Raw genomic sequence first — 14551 nt, forward strand, 5'->3', positions numbered from 1 at the left:
AAATCTTTCTTTTTCCTTTTAAACTAGTTCAAAGCAGAGCATTTTAATGGGCATTATATGTAGGGAGAGTTTGAGAGGCCACTTTTACAAACGGTGTCATGAGATGAGTCATGGCTGAGGATGTGTGATTCTGCTTTCAGCAGGGTCATGAATGGGGCTGCTTTATGAACAAGCCATGGGGCGAGGGGGACCACCTGATTCTGCGTCAGTCTCACGGAAAAGGCAAATTGCAAATGTATTTGTCAGGTACTTCTCTTCTGAGCACCTCTTTGAAGCCCAGAATAACTGTTCTGGCCCTTTGTTTGACTGAATGGCTTTTGGAACTGTGTTTCCAATCTTTGTGACAGAGGCTTACATCGCTTCAGTGGCCATGGATCAGACATAGAGGGTGTGGGGGTATGTGTGTGTGCGTGTGCCTACGCAGTAGGGGGAGGTCAAGGTAGTTTTTTTTCCTTGATGAAATACATGAGGTGCCATATGGTGGAGCAACCTGAGAATACCAGGTGTGCCTGCATCAGAATCTAATGTGCTGTTACCATGGAGACCAGAGCTCCCTCAGCAATGCAGGGCCTCTATTTCCCCACTCTGAGGCACTTACTTGTCTAACAGGAGCAGGTGCTTTGACATACAAAAGAAGTAAACCTTGAAGGCAAGCCTTTAGTAATTTCTAATTTCTTTTTCCTTGGTTCTTCCCGGAGAGTTTTCTCCCTCTCTACTCTGGCTCTTACTTGAGCTAAGGCCTTGGTAAACTAATAATAATAATAATAATAATAATAATGACTTTTATTAGGATGATACTTTGTGTTATCCATACCTTATCTACCCTCTGGAGTGTTTTATCTACGTTTTTCAGATAAGAAAACCAAGGCTTCAAGAAAATAGGATATTTTCCCAAAGTCATAAATCTCACAAACAACTGTCCAAGTTGGAACCTGAACCTAAATCCAACTTCTGCTTGTGCCTTAACTTCCTGCAAAAGGTAATGAATTCATTACATCTGCAGTATGTCTTTTCAAAGGATCATCAAACTTTTCTGTCCCATCTGGGCTTTTCTGAATAAACCCACAATGTAATCCAAGATGGGAATGGACGAAGAACTGAGAGGCCAAAGAAAAAGGATGCGAAGTTCCTGAAGGTTTTAGAACAGCCAAGCAGTGACTTATTAACAAGACATGCCACAACCACATTGAGAATGAATGGCTAAGATTTATTAAGCATCTGTATGTGTCACTCACTCTTTCATCCTGTATGGAGACCCACCTTAGGCCAAGCATTGTTCTCAGCTCCGTGGATGCAGTGGTGAACAAAACAAAGCAGACAAAAAGCCCCGCTTGCAGGCACTTCCTGGACTCCCCAATTTGTGTCTGTGTCAGGCACTTGGCCCTGGGAACTCAGAAAGGGGTAAAACATGGTCCTTACCCTGGAGTTTACAATTAAGGAGCCAAGACAGATACACAAATAACCTAACTGTAAAGGACGTGGTAAGTGCTCGACTCAAGAGAGGTACAAAGTGCTGTGAAGGCTGGGTTACTGGGTGGGCACGGGCTTCCAAGGCTTTCTCACTAGCTTTCCATGACTAGAGACCTCAAGAGATCCCAGATCCACTGACCTGCCTGGAGGTCCTCTGGGACCCTTAGGACAAACTTCTGGGAAGCTGGAACCCCTCAGCTGACACATACTAGCACAATTTTGTCATGCAGTGACTATTGTATCAGGTCTCCCTAACTTGTGTATCAGGCAATTGATAAGTATAGGATTTTACATCTGTTCCTACCTCATTTCACTTCTTTACATTTCACTTTGATCATTCCAGCTCTGCCTTAGACCTACTGAGCTCTTTTTAAATGTTTCAATAATCTTAATCTAATCTGTCCTTCCCAGCTTTGGGTCATCTAGAAATCTGATAATTCATCTTCACCTCCTGTTAAAACACCTGGAGAAGAGGATCAAGTACAAGGCCCAATAGCATGGTATTAATGGAGTAGTCCAGCACAGATCCACTAATTAATACCCTTTGAGGTAGTCATTCGACCAGCCAGGGATCCACGTAACTATCATTCAGTTACATTTCTCTACCTTGTCCATAAAGACATCATTGGAGATGTTGCCAGATGCCTTGGCAAAGATCCTTATTCCACTTTCAAAGACACACACACACACACACACCCCTCTATCTTGATAGAGGGTTGGGGAGACTATAATTGCTTTGAGATTCAAAACGTAAGATGAGAATACCCAACTATCTGGCTGGAGCCTTACTAGCAAGTTCAGGCCCATTGTTTACACTTGGGTTTTGTTGCAATGGTGCCAAACTGTCAGTCAAACACAAATGTAATGTTACCAGACAATCGTCCTACTTTGTTTTATTAATTTTTTAGTATACAGGCATGGTATCAGAGCAACACACAAACACAGTTCAGTGTTAGCATTAAATAAAACTTAGAACAAAGTAAATCTAATACATTTTAATGACGTGCACAGCCATGATTGTGCTGTATGGTAATGAAATTAAGAATGATAAGACATTCACAACAATTGAAATAACTTTCTTACATAACAAAAAACCCCTGGGGTGAGAAATGGGTAAAGAGAGGTTCCAAAAAAAAGGAAGAAAGCATGTGGGGGAGGGAATTAGGACCATCTAATAAGATCAGGCTCAGGGGTGGGTTTTGCCCTTCCTTAAACCAAGCAGTTTCAAGGACTATAGTATTTCTAATCCCTGCTGGTGGCTGAATTTACAAGCTAGGAATTGGGCAGGGAGAATCTAAGAATATTTAATCAGCCTTTCTAAGAGAAAAGAAATTGAAGAATTCTAAAAATAAAAAGTCAACTAAAATCAACTAAAGCTGATTCTAGGAGTATTACTAAGGTACTAAGGTGACAAGCAGCACCTCCCTCTATTACGACAAGCAACAAGAGAACGCAGGCTTTCCTATGCAAGCGTTCTTTCCCAGGGAGGCAAAGAACTACATGATTCCATTCAAATGATCTAGGAAGCTTACTAAAAATTCAGACACCTACAACACTCCAAAGCGTCCAATTAGCAAATCAGGATCTCAAGGGATGGGGTTTAGGCATGTGTATTTCTAAAAGCTCCCTACGTGGTCCTGATAATCACCCTAACTGATTATCTAGAACCCTTATGGATCTAAGTTTTGTACCTCAGGGTAATTAGAAATTGTAGCCACAGAGAAAGGAAAGATTGGGGAAAACAAGCTGAAGAATACGCAAAGTACTGCAATGTCAGTACATACAACAAAATTGAACCAGATTGCTTTCCTAACACCGCCACTCAGGGCAAAGGCACCCTGACTGAGACGGCGGGTGGGGATATTTCCTTGATGCAATATGGAGCAGGCTGAGTGGATGTTAAAGCGTGAGGTTTTAGAAAACCTAAGGGAACTGGGCAGGTTATTTGTAGGGAGATGTTTTAGGAGGCGAGGAAGTGAAAAAACAGAAAGAGGCCTTTTCAAAATTTAGTCGGACTAACCTTACCTCTAGTCTCCAGAGGCCAAAGCAGTTTTCAACCAACTCCTTTTAGGTGTGTCCTTTCCTCCCCTTTCCTCCCCTTTCCACTGCCATAGGGTAAAGGTGGAAACTGTGTCCAGGGAGGGGTGCCCCTTCTACCCTATAGCACTACTCATATGTGCCACTTAACCTCAAGAAATTCCCTACTTTTGTGGCCTACATTGTCTGAGACACTGACAAATGCAATCAAATATTTAAATTATTTTGGTCACAGATGTAAGAGATTTTAGAATGAGAAGCATGATTGTTAACCTAGATTTGTGCAGTCATTCATCAATAGGTTCTTGTCTGTGAGCTTTGCCTCCGAGAAAAGAGATTACACTGTACATTAAAGGCTTAGTGGGGCACTTGAGCAATCATCCCACTCACTTTCCTTTCAAATCTTATTTGTAATCCTCTCACGCAGTAAGCACTTGTGTCTCCCCCATAACCACCCCCTCCCCGAAGTAGTGGCAGCTCCTATTTTGCCTCCTCCTGTTGTCTCCCAACTACAGTCCTCTACATGGGAGCTCTTCCAGTAACTTCTATCCATTTATCACTTTGACATTGGTCATTGACTTCAGAATTTGAAGTCTGTGAAGTGGGGTGCTGGGAACGTCAGTAGCTGAATAAAGATTATCCACATTTCCCGCAGGCAGTGCTGGGTTTTATTTTTTATCAGTTAAGCACCAGGAGAACATTAGAAGCCCATGGAGTATCTAGTGAACAGCTCTCACTCAGTTGAACGTCTCCAGTATGAACTCATCCACAGACTGCTCCCCCACACAAAGGCTCAAAGGAAACATACTGCATACTACATACAGATTTTATTTTAAATCAAATAAGCACAGGGTACAGACTATTTATAAAATAGAGATGCAATTTGCCTTGGCAGGAACTGTGACTTACTGTAGCACTAAACAAATCCTGGTGCTCTGTTGATGCTACATAATAAATTTAAATAAGTTGCCCCTAATACGAATGTGGCTGAGAAAAAAAATTGATAGAAAATTGAGCCAGTTTTCATTCCAAGACTGACCATTCAGGTTCTGTTTTATTCCTCTGTCTCCCAGGAGGGGTATGATTTCAGAAACAAGAGAACCATTTTCCCTTACAATTAGCAAAGCAGCAATTCTTCTCCAACATTTTCCAAGTTGATGTTGTGAAGAGAGCACTGTAGTAAAGTCTTGCTGTGCAATCTTGGGCAAATCACCTCACTAGGCCTCAGTCCCTCTACTAGAAAAATAAAAGCATGAGATGAGATCTCTAAATGTCCATCCAACCCTAAAGCTTTCCACTTCTAAAACTTGCAATTGAGAAAAAATGAAAATTAAAAACAGAAAGCCAAACTGAAGAGCCCAGCCAGCCAGAGTGACGAGCGATGGTGAGGTGCACAGCTCTATGGGTTGCCTGTGGTGGAGTGTATTCTTGTTCCCAATTACTCAACCCCCTGCCTGGAAGAGGATTATACAGTCACGTGCTGCACAACAACATTTGGGTCAACAACAAACCCCATACACGACGGTGGTCCCATAAGATTAGTACCACACAGCCTAGGTGTGTAGCAAGCTGTATCATCTAGGTTTGTGTAAGTGCACTCTAAGATGTTCACACAATGATGAAATTCCCTAACAATGCATTCCTCAGAACATATCCCCATCGTTAAGCGACATATGACTGTACATCTCTATCCACGGCCATGTGACGCCTTGTGGAGAGAATAATATTTCCCAGTTCCACTGACAAAGGGTTTGGTCATACAACTTGTTTTGGCCAGTGGAACACAACAGAAATGATGTATGGGACATCTGAAAAGAAGTTTTAAGGGCCTGAGTGTTTCAGAGCCTTCTTGCTCTTTTCCTTATGTCCTGAAAACAGGGGTAACTGCAGGTACCATGGATCTCAAAATGAGACAATGCAGGGAGCTGAATCACAGCCAAAACAGAGCTGCAGATGATGTGTGAACAAGAAATATACCTTTGTTATTGCAAGCCACAGAAATTTTGGAGTTATTTCATTACCTCAGTCTTACCTAGAGAAAGCTGACTGATCCACCACCCTCCACTGGGCATATGTGATAAATACTCAAAGAATGACAAGGATGGCTTGGCTAATGTGTGACCTAAGAATGAAAGCTCCTGACAGCAGTAACCTTGTAATTCAAACAGTATGATAGACATCAGAAATATACAACTATTCACATCTGTAGCACAAGCTGCCTCCCATAGGAATTTGGGGCTGGCATGACACCACTATTATAGTCATGCCCTCAAAACACCATACATCTCATTGGAGTCCAATGTGGTGAGAGGGACCCTGAACTTACCATCCAGAGGCCCAAGGCAGCTCCCACTTGCTGAATTCCTTTAGGTTTGCAGGAAACCTAGATTCTATCACTGGAGCCAAATCATGTGACCTTGGAAATCTCATGGTTCTCAATTCAGAGAGGTCATCACCATAGGCCAGACTGTGCTTATATGTTTTTTGTAATTGTTCACCTAATGAAAACACAGTATTTAAACATTTCTCAAAGGACAAATAGATTTTGTAGCTCAGTATGAGAAACACTGGATTCAATGATCTGTAAGGTTCCTTTCAGCTCTGAAATAAATCAGTCTTAAAGCATTACCTAATCTGGACATAATTTTCCTCACCATTTCACAGGTGCATATCACATCTATTAGTGGCACACATGAACTTGATGTAGCAAATTAGTGCAGAAAAACAGATGCATCTTCCAAGTGAATTGATAGAATGACTTAGGTATGATGAACATGGTTATAAGGCAAACCTGTCCCTAGTTATCAGTCTTTGTTCAGTGAGTAATGCAGATGTTACTTTAAGAGAAAAAAAAAAAATCAGAGAACTAATCAGATTTACAATCTGTGAACATAGTCAAAATAAAGGGCTCAAATTTTTTTTTTCATTCTTATATGGCCTGAGGGCAATAGCCAAAAGAAATTACTATTAAGTGTGAGTAATGCAAAATAGATTGTGCGAATTTCCATCTGAAATGTGTGAATTTAATATACAACTGCAAATTAAGAAGTGCCTTTTGATTCATAAAGTAGGCCTGGTTCATAAGTGGAAAACATTCTATCCTATAGACAACTCCAAGATGGACTAACAGACTGCATGCGGACCTGGAAAAATGGAGGGCTTTCATAGCACCAAGAAGATATTGTGACTGCAGCACTGTGTCATCATCCACGGCACATAAACATTAAACCACTGAGAGGAAAGCTGCTGTGCCTCTTGAGAAAGCAGGCAAAGCAGTTTATCAACAACTCAATGACCAGTAATCACAATAACGTACCTTTAAGCTACACAAAAATGCAAGGAAGTGAAGTTTTCTGTTTATTTAGACCATGGTCACAGACAAGACATCCAATTTTGCTCTGGGCTTTCTCTTAGAATCTGACTTCAAATCTGAGCTTTGCCATCATCACACAGTGAATACGTTTCTTCATGTCAGTGTTCTTCAGAACAGCCTTGCTTACAGGGTCACGATGAAGAAAAGTGACCTTCTTGTATGGTTACAGATTCTCACTGCCCACTGAGGATATGAACACCTACAATACTCAAAGCCTTGTGGAGGAGGCAATGATGAGAGACTGCTCCCTGTGCTCATAGAGATCACCATCTAGTGAAGAAAAGAACTCGCTCTAATAAAAGGCAACTGTAACTCTAACACAAGTCACCAGGAAGGTGGTGACTGTTTCCTCTGCATGGGTTAGTTTTCCCTCTCTTGCCACCTAGTATACTCTTCTTCATGCTTCAGAACATAGCTGACATCACCTCCTCTGTGAAGCCTTCCTTGTCCTTTTCCTCCTTCACACTTCTCAGTCACATACTCACTGTTATTAATGCACATACCGTCATGCACCACATAATATTTCAGTCAACGACAGACTGCGTACACGATGAGGTCCCATAAGATTAGTGCCACATAGCCTAGGTGTGTAGCAGGCTATGCCATCTAGGTTTCTGGGAGTACACTCTATGACGTTCACACAACGATGAAATCGCCTAACGATGCATTTCTCATAACATATCCCCGTCGTTAGGTGACGTATGACTGTAGCATTCTATGGGGGTTTGTTTCAGGGCTTTCTCGACCAGGACGAGTTCCTTAAGGCACGGGCTGTGCTTAGAATCTGTGGGGCATTCAATAACTTAAACTGACTTTATAAAGGTCTAAATAAATTTACATAAATAATAACATATTTGTCTAAGATTCAAATTCAAATAGATGGAAAAATAAGTCCTGGCTAGATCCTCCAGCCCCCTTTCCTGCATAATTCCCCATGGATTACACAGAAACTTCCTTACACAGAAAACCTTGGAAAGCTCCCCTTTCTGGAACCTGAGACCCTCTGACGTGATGTAATGCTTTTTCTTTCTTGCAAAAAGCAAATGAGTAACAACCTGCAACTCTAGTCTGTGATTCTTAAGCAAGGAACACAAAAACTTGCGCGATCCTCTTGAGAAGATATGTATTTATCTGCAATAAGACAGAGTGGAGTTGGTAAATTCCTTATTTAAAGAGCTGCTTTTTTGGGAAATTATGCTTGTTTTTTTATTTCTACTGTAAATAGGGAAAAATTTGATCCTTAGTGTGCTAAAAGAGACCTCTAACCGGGTGCTACCACCAAACTCCACTTTTTGGTTCAGGGAAGATACTAAAAGAAGTGAGGACAGAACTCCCTTTCCTCCTGCCTCTCCTACCTTTGCTGAAAAACAGCCAAACACCTCTCACAAGCACTTGGCAAAACACGTCCGTGTCCAAGTGTCTGACATGACCACGAGGTAAGCCAGCCCAGTTTGGGGGTTCAGAACCTTTGGGGAGACTGAAGAATCTCACTGTTAGCAAAAGGCTGAAGGCACTGTGGTATTGCCTAGAGGAGCTCAGACTGGATCTGTCAGGGAATGAAACGGCAGTGAAATCCTGTGATCTATTTCTGGCGTCCTAAGATTTCTGTTACACTGCAGTGAAAGCATCAGAGCAAAGTCTAGCTCAGAGAAGAGAGTGGTCTCTAATTCTGGCAGATCCCAAACAGCCATTCACCCCTGGAGACGAAAGTGGCTCACTGCAAATTAAACTGACCCTATTTGCTATGACTGGTGAGGGTTAGGAGTACTATTCATCACCACAACTACTTGTTTCAGAGGGACTGACAAAGAGCCACGCTAGTTATCCAGAGCTGCTCTATTTGCAGAAGAAAAAAAACCCCACAAAATAAAGATAGTAACCAGTGATGTGCCGGTAAACTGGCTCTCCAAGGGAGTTGTGTGAAGGAGGGAGCCTTGACTTGTAGAGAGTGTAAGTACTCTCACCATGGCCAATTTCAGCAGCTGAAAGACTTGCAAGCTTCCTTAATATTCAACAATTGGCTCTGGGAAAGCCTGTTACGTGCCAGCTCTAGCACACCTTGCAGCTAACATATACTGAGGTTTTATCACAATGCTAGAAACTGATAAGCACTTTAAATTCAGTATCTCATTTCATCTTCTCAACAGTCCAATAAGGAATGTACTATTATTATCATATCCATTTTAAGATGAGGTAACAGAGGCTCAGAGAGAATAAGTAAATTTCCCAAAGTCACACAGCTTGGAAGTGGCAGAGCTGGGGCTGGAATCTAGGTTTCTGACTCCAGAGTTGAAGTTCTCATAATTCCATAATGCCTCTCATGATCCAACAGACAGAACCCTCGTTTAAATAGCTAACAGATCTCTAGCCACAGAGCAAGAAAGATTCTTTGACCAGAGTACGCACCATCCAAGTAAGACCAAACATCTATGGTTCATGCCACTCTTCTTCACCCAGTCATAGAATACATGGGGATTTCTTCCCTTGGAAAGCTCAAGGTCCTCCTTCCCTGATTCTTCCTTCCAGTCTGACTCTCATACCTTACCACTTTCCTGTTAGTAACTAAAAGTCTCTCTTCTACTCTTGGTCCTCCCTTTGACAATTCCACTCACATCTAGTTGAACACGAACAAGGAGTCAGCAAGCAACAGCACTGCCTCTGGTAGCTGACAGCCATCTGAATGTCCTGCACCAGAACCTGGGGAGCTGCAACAAGCTGGTGCCTCCCAGGGGAAGTCCCTGACATAAGCTGGAGGGACTGCTGTGGACACTGGCACAGAGACCACTGATAACTGAAGTGGAAGAAATGCACAGTGACACACTCATACTATACCTACAAGTCAGGAATTACTTTAAGACTGAGGAGCATGAAAACTCACAACAGGAATTAAACTTATCCTAAGTCATTTAAGGACTGTCATGTCCAGATGGAGCAGAACCAGGAAAACACTCAGCGGGACTGGCTGAGAACTGGAATTCCTGGGCACATGAGGGTCAGGCAGGCCGAGGGAAGACTCCCTAACCTAGAGCATTTATTTCCATTGTTCCGTGATTTTGTTGCCAAAAACAAAACAGTGAATCTCTCATTAAAAACTCTACAGTGTACAACTTAAACTTGAAACAATTTTCCTATTTGTTTAAAAATCTTCCAAATGAAGAGGTTCAGTGGGTTTTGAAACTACTCATATAAAATGCAAACTTCCAATTAATTTGCAAGAACTGACTGATATCAGGGAAGATGCAAATTTAACAGCCAAAGTTAAATGGAAACTTCTGCATAATTAGTGGGCATGATTAAAAAATGAAGCTCATGACATGTACTTGCAGCCAGTGATTCATTTCTTCCACTTGGATCACACACCATTGTGAAGTAACTTTTTCACCTCCAACAGTCATTAAAATTAAGCACTAAAATAAACTAAATCGCTGTACCTGGTTAGTCCAAGCTTTAAAAAAAACGAAGCATATTTAATCTCATGGCCCTCAATACAAATATTATTCAGTTTTTTTAGGGCATTTTGTACCAATAAAATTATTTTTCAGTGTTTTCATATTTATAGTCTTTAAATTTTCTAATTTTGTATTTTTATAAATTACATACAAATACTACTGTAAATTACAAATATTCTGTAAAGCATCAACATAGTAACAGTATAAAACTCACAAACATTTTATTGATGGAGAGGCATCATCACAGAACTTTTCAGATCACTGACCCAGGTTACAGTGACAATGGGGATCACTGATCAATGATCCCAGGATCATTGTCACAGTGACAATGACCAGAACAATCTTGCCCTGTGAGTCAAATGAAATAAGGTCCAGAGCCACGACCGACTTTTAGGCCAAAGGCTTTTGGGAAGCAGAAGTAAGAGCAGGCATTTACTCAATTTCTATAAATATTGCTTTTTAAAAACTACCTTAATATTTTGTAAGCATATTTCCTTTGTAAAGTAAAATAATTACCATACGGAAAAATACAAAGTAAAACTTAAAAGTCTCCCCTCACGCACGAAGTTTTTCATTTTGGTTTAAACAAAGAAAAATTTAGGTGTTAATTCTTAAAAGGAATTTATCTATTAATTTATTTATCTATATTTCCTAAAATATTAAGAGTTCATTAATAGCACAAACTAACAAAATATGTAAGAAACTGTATGGTTTAAAAAGTACAGAGAAGATGGTTTCATTGTTTAAAAATCCCACACTAAAAAATTCAGGGGAAAAAACGATAGTTTCCATTAAAAATAGGAACTTAAGAGTCTATTTCTTGTGATTAGCACCTATGTATTTCACACAATTCCCTAATGAGAACCCAAGAAAATGCTGCTGTCTTTCTTTTAACGTGAACATTTCTGAATGCAGGTTCTAGCTGCCTTAAGCAAACCCCATTCTTTTGTTGCTATGTTTCTGCAAATCTTTTCCAGAGTTGCTGTGGTGTATGACACTCTGTCCAATTAGCTGTCAGCTTATTTCCTTTTACCTTCACTGCAATGACCTTAATTTTTCTAAGAAGATTTCATACAATCAAGCTGTTCAATTAAAACTACACAAAGAGCTGTTCTCAAAGACCTACTTGCTAGGCAACAGAAACCTGTTGACTAAGTCTCAAGTGAAAGACATTTCTGAAGAGAGATGAGAACAATAAATCACTAATTCATCCAGAATACAGTAATGTCTTGTGAGAATTATAAGTAGAGGTAAAAACAAAAAAGATAGCCTATAAAAATTTAAACATATTTATGAGTGTGTACATGTATATTTGAATATGTACAAATATGTATACATATTCAGCGCACTAAACAGACAATTCAGTTTGACATGTTTGATCAACCCACGTCTGTCACCTGTGCTATGACAGCATAGAATGTCAGGGCACTGTGTTTTCAAAAGAGCACACTGTGATTACAAGCTCTCTGCAGAGACTTGCTTTGAAGAGAGACAAAGCAAGTTCTTACAGTAAAGGCAGAGTAACATTACATTAAATTCAGAACTAGCTTAGATTGTGAAATATGGGCTCTAAATTGTAAAATGAACTGAAACATTTCATGCACATTTATCTTTGGAGAAAAAAGTTTTGATTGGGGAAAAGGCTTTCAAAGGATGATAGAATTCATGAGAAGGGTTCCTAAGGCTTCTTGGAAACCAAATTGTTCTTAAAAAATAACTTAGATGAGTTAAGTGCAAATGAATCAGAAACATATGGATTAAATTTCCCTTAAAATACACAAGGGTTTAAAAATTAGAGGAAATCTGCTTGGTAAAGTATGTTTGAGAAATGTTACAAAATATATTTCAAAATGTTTGAAAAATAGCTTGAGGTATTTTACGAATCCCAAATGAAGTTGATTCACCCATCTCTAATTACACAATAATTACTAACACTATAGTTTAGGATTTATGTTATGGAATACAGTAGTCATATCATGATTAGTTATGTCTTTAAATAAGTTATTTAAGATGTGCTAAGTGAAACCATTTTGAACATTCAGGACTAAACTTAGCTCTGGGGTAGTGCTTCAAACACGGACACTGAACCCTGGGCCAAGTACACTGGGGCTGCTCTCCTAGTAACTGACGGAGACCATGCATACAGCTAATGACTCTGGAGCTGCCATCCGGGGGGCAGACCGCTGTCAGGAAGCTTACTAACAAAAATGACTGACAGCGCTCTAGGTCACTGAAGTTGGTGGTCTAAATGTAATTCATAAAAACTCTTGGAATGATAGGCTCATTTCATAAAGCCTTCCATGAAAAACAAGTAGGTATATATTTACACTCTGATAATAATAAATGGCAGCAATATTCCCAAATTCATTTTAATCTCATAACACAAGAGCCACTATTTTTTCCTGTCATTATAAATGTAAATACTGTAACAGAATATATCACAGCAGTCTGCCTAAAAGTCTGGTTAAAAAAAGCATACAGGAAAGAGAAGGTAAAAGACAGATTAATAACCTCAGAAAAATGGGTGAATGTAACATATTTATTTCAAGAATTGAGTTTGCATTTAACATTGTTGAAAGTAATCTTGGAATATGGCAAAGGAATAGGTTCTACAACTAAACTGACCTAGGTTCCATTCTTTCTTCCATTTCTTAGTAGCCAAATAACTAGAGCAAGTCTTTCTATAAAGCTCAGTTTCCTCTCCTGCAAAAAGAGAATAGCAGTAAATACATTTTAGAACTAGCGTATGAATTCAATAAAACAATAAAAGTATCTAGCACATAGTAAACACTATAAATGTTAGTTCCAATCCTATGGTGTCAATTTATCCTCCATTTCATATTCTTAACATCAACTTGGGTGACTACTCTGTATTGGTATCATGCTTCAGAGGCTTAAAGATCCTTAATAAATGTTTGGTCATCTGGCTTGTCTGCTTTGCACGTTATCTGCAGCCTTCTTCAAGATCAGATATAGATAGAAGTCTTATTTCCCAGTTCAGAATGTGATCTTGAACACGTATGTTAAAATCCCCCTGGGTTCATCCTTCACCTGTAAGATGAGGGGACTGGACCACACCATTTGCTCCCAGTTTCAGGTCTCAAGGCCCTCGGTCACTGCTGAGCCTCTCCAAATTTACAGGGAGGGTCCCAAGAAGACCTTAGAACAATTAAAATTAGAGAAGAGTTGGCCATAAAACTTTTCTGTTCAGAAAGAAGACAGAAAGTAGCCACTGAACATGTGCTCCTCCCCCTCGATCCCTTTTCCCACTGTTCGGGGTAGAAGGAGCAATGGCTGTAAGGACTGGAGGAACCCCAGGTGAATCCCCAGGGGTGTCCGGGACAGATGCAGCTGCCTGTGGCAACATCCAGTCAGGGAGCGAGGAAGGCACATTGGCACCAGCCTCAGGGATCTGAGCCTCAGTGGATGGAATCAGTCAGTGAGACTTGAGCCCACCCTGCCTTTCCGTGTTTCCATTTGAAAGGCAGCAGCTGGCGCTAGCCAGGCAACGCCTTTATCTTCCCGCATAGTTTCCAGCTAAATTCCTGGCTTCTCTGGGCAAACATCCCGACACTCAAGTATGTTCTGCCGTATGAGCCCATCGCCATGTCACATCACTAGGCAGCACTGGGCATATGCACTGGAGAAAGTAGAAAGGATTGAAGGGAGAGAGGGAGGCTCTAGCCGTAAATATTTCCTATTTTTGTCCCACTTACCTCTTTTCCTTTATATCCTTTAATAGATCAAATCCTCATTAATGGTCACAGCAAGAAAAAAGAGTGGAGCCATGGAATTAAACTGTTGCTAGGGGCCTTCTAGCTATAAGTATTATACAACTACACGACAACACAATCAAGCATAAACATCTTCTTCACACTTGTCTACCTGGAACACTTCTGGGAACCAAAGATAGTGCTAAAAAGGCCACAGATGGCCTAGAGAAATGACATAAAGCACTAAAGATCACAGAGGAGACTGCCCCACCACTTCCTTATCCCCAAACGGCTGTACTCCTAATTCACTCATAATTCTAACAAGCCTAACAACTGTTTCGCTAGGTTCACTGAAGACTAGAGGTGGGAAATCGGAAGAGGAATAAAGGTTGACAGCCTGATAACAGACAAGTAAAAAAGGCTATAAAGGCAAAATCAAAACTCACATAGGGACAGGCAGAAAACCACTGCTACCCCACCACTAGCTGCATATCATAAGGATAACTCTG

The 14551-nt window shown here is 40.5% G+C and overlaps 1 protein-coding gene across 2 annotated transcripts in view; it reads right to left on the minus strand.

Moving 5' to 3' along the window:
• Positions 1–2332: 2332 nt before the first annotated feature.
• KATNAL1 (katanin catalytic subunit A1 like 1) overlaps positions 2333–14551 on the minus strand; it is a 97842-nt gene continuing 85623 nt past the window's right edge. Inside the window, exons 12-13 of one of the 2 annotated variants that reach the window (XR_011506843.1) lie at positions 13381–13488; positions 2333–13032 (exon numbers count right to left, since the gene is read on the minus strand). The gene's annotated coding sequence lies outside the window, so the exon portion shown is untranslated. Of the gene's footprint in view, positions 13489–14551 lie in introns of both variants that reach the window. The other variant, XM_044777345.2, reaches the window with a different exon arrangement.

This window comes from Equus asinus, chromosome 11 (assembly GCF_041296235.1).
Source record: "Equus asinus isolate D_3611 breed Donkey chromosome 11, EquAss-T2T_v2, whole genome shotgun sequence".
In the NCBI taxonomy this organism is placed as follows: domain Eukaryota; kingdom Metazoa; phylum Chordata; class Mammalia; order Perissodactyla; family Equidae; genus Equus; species Equus asinus.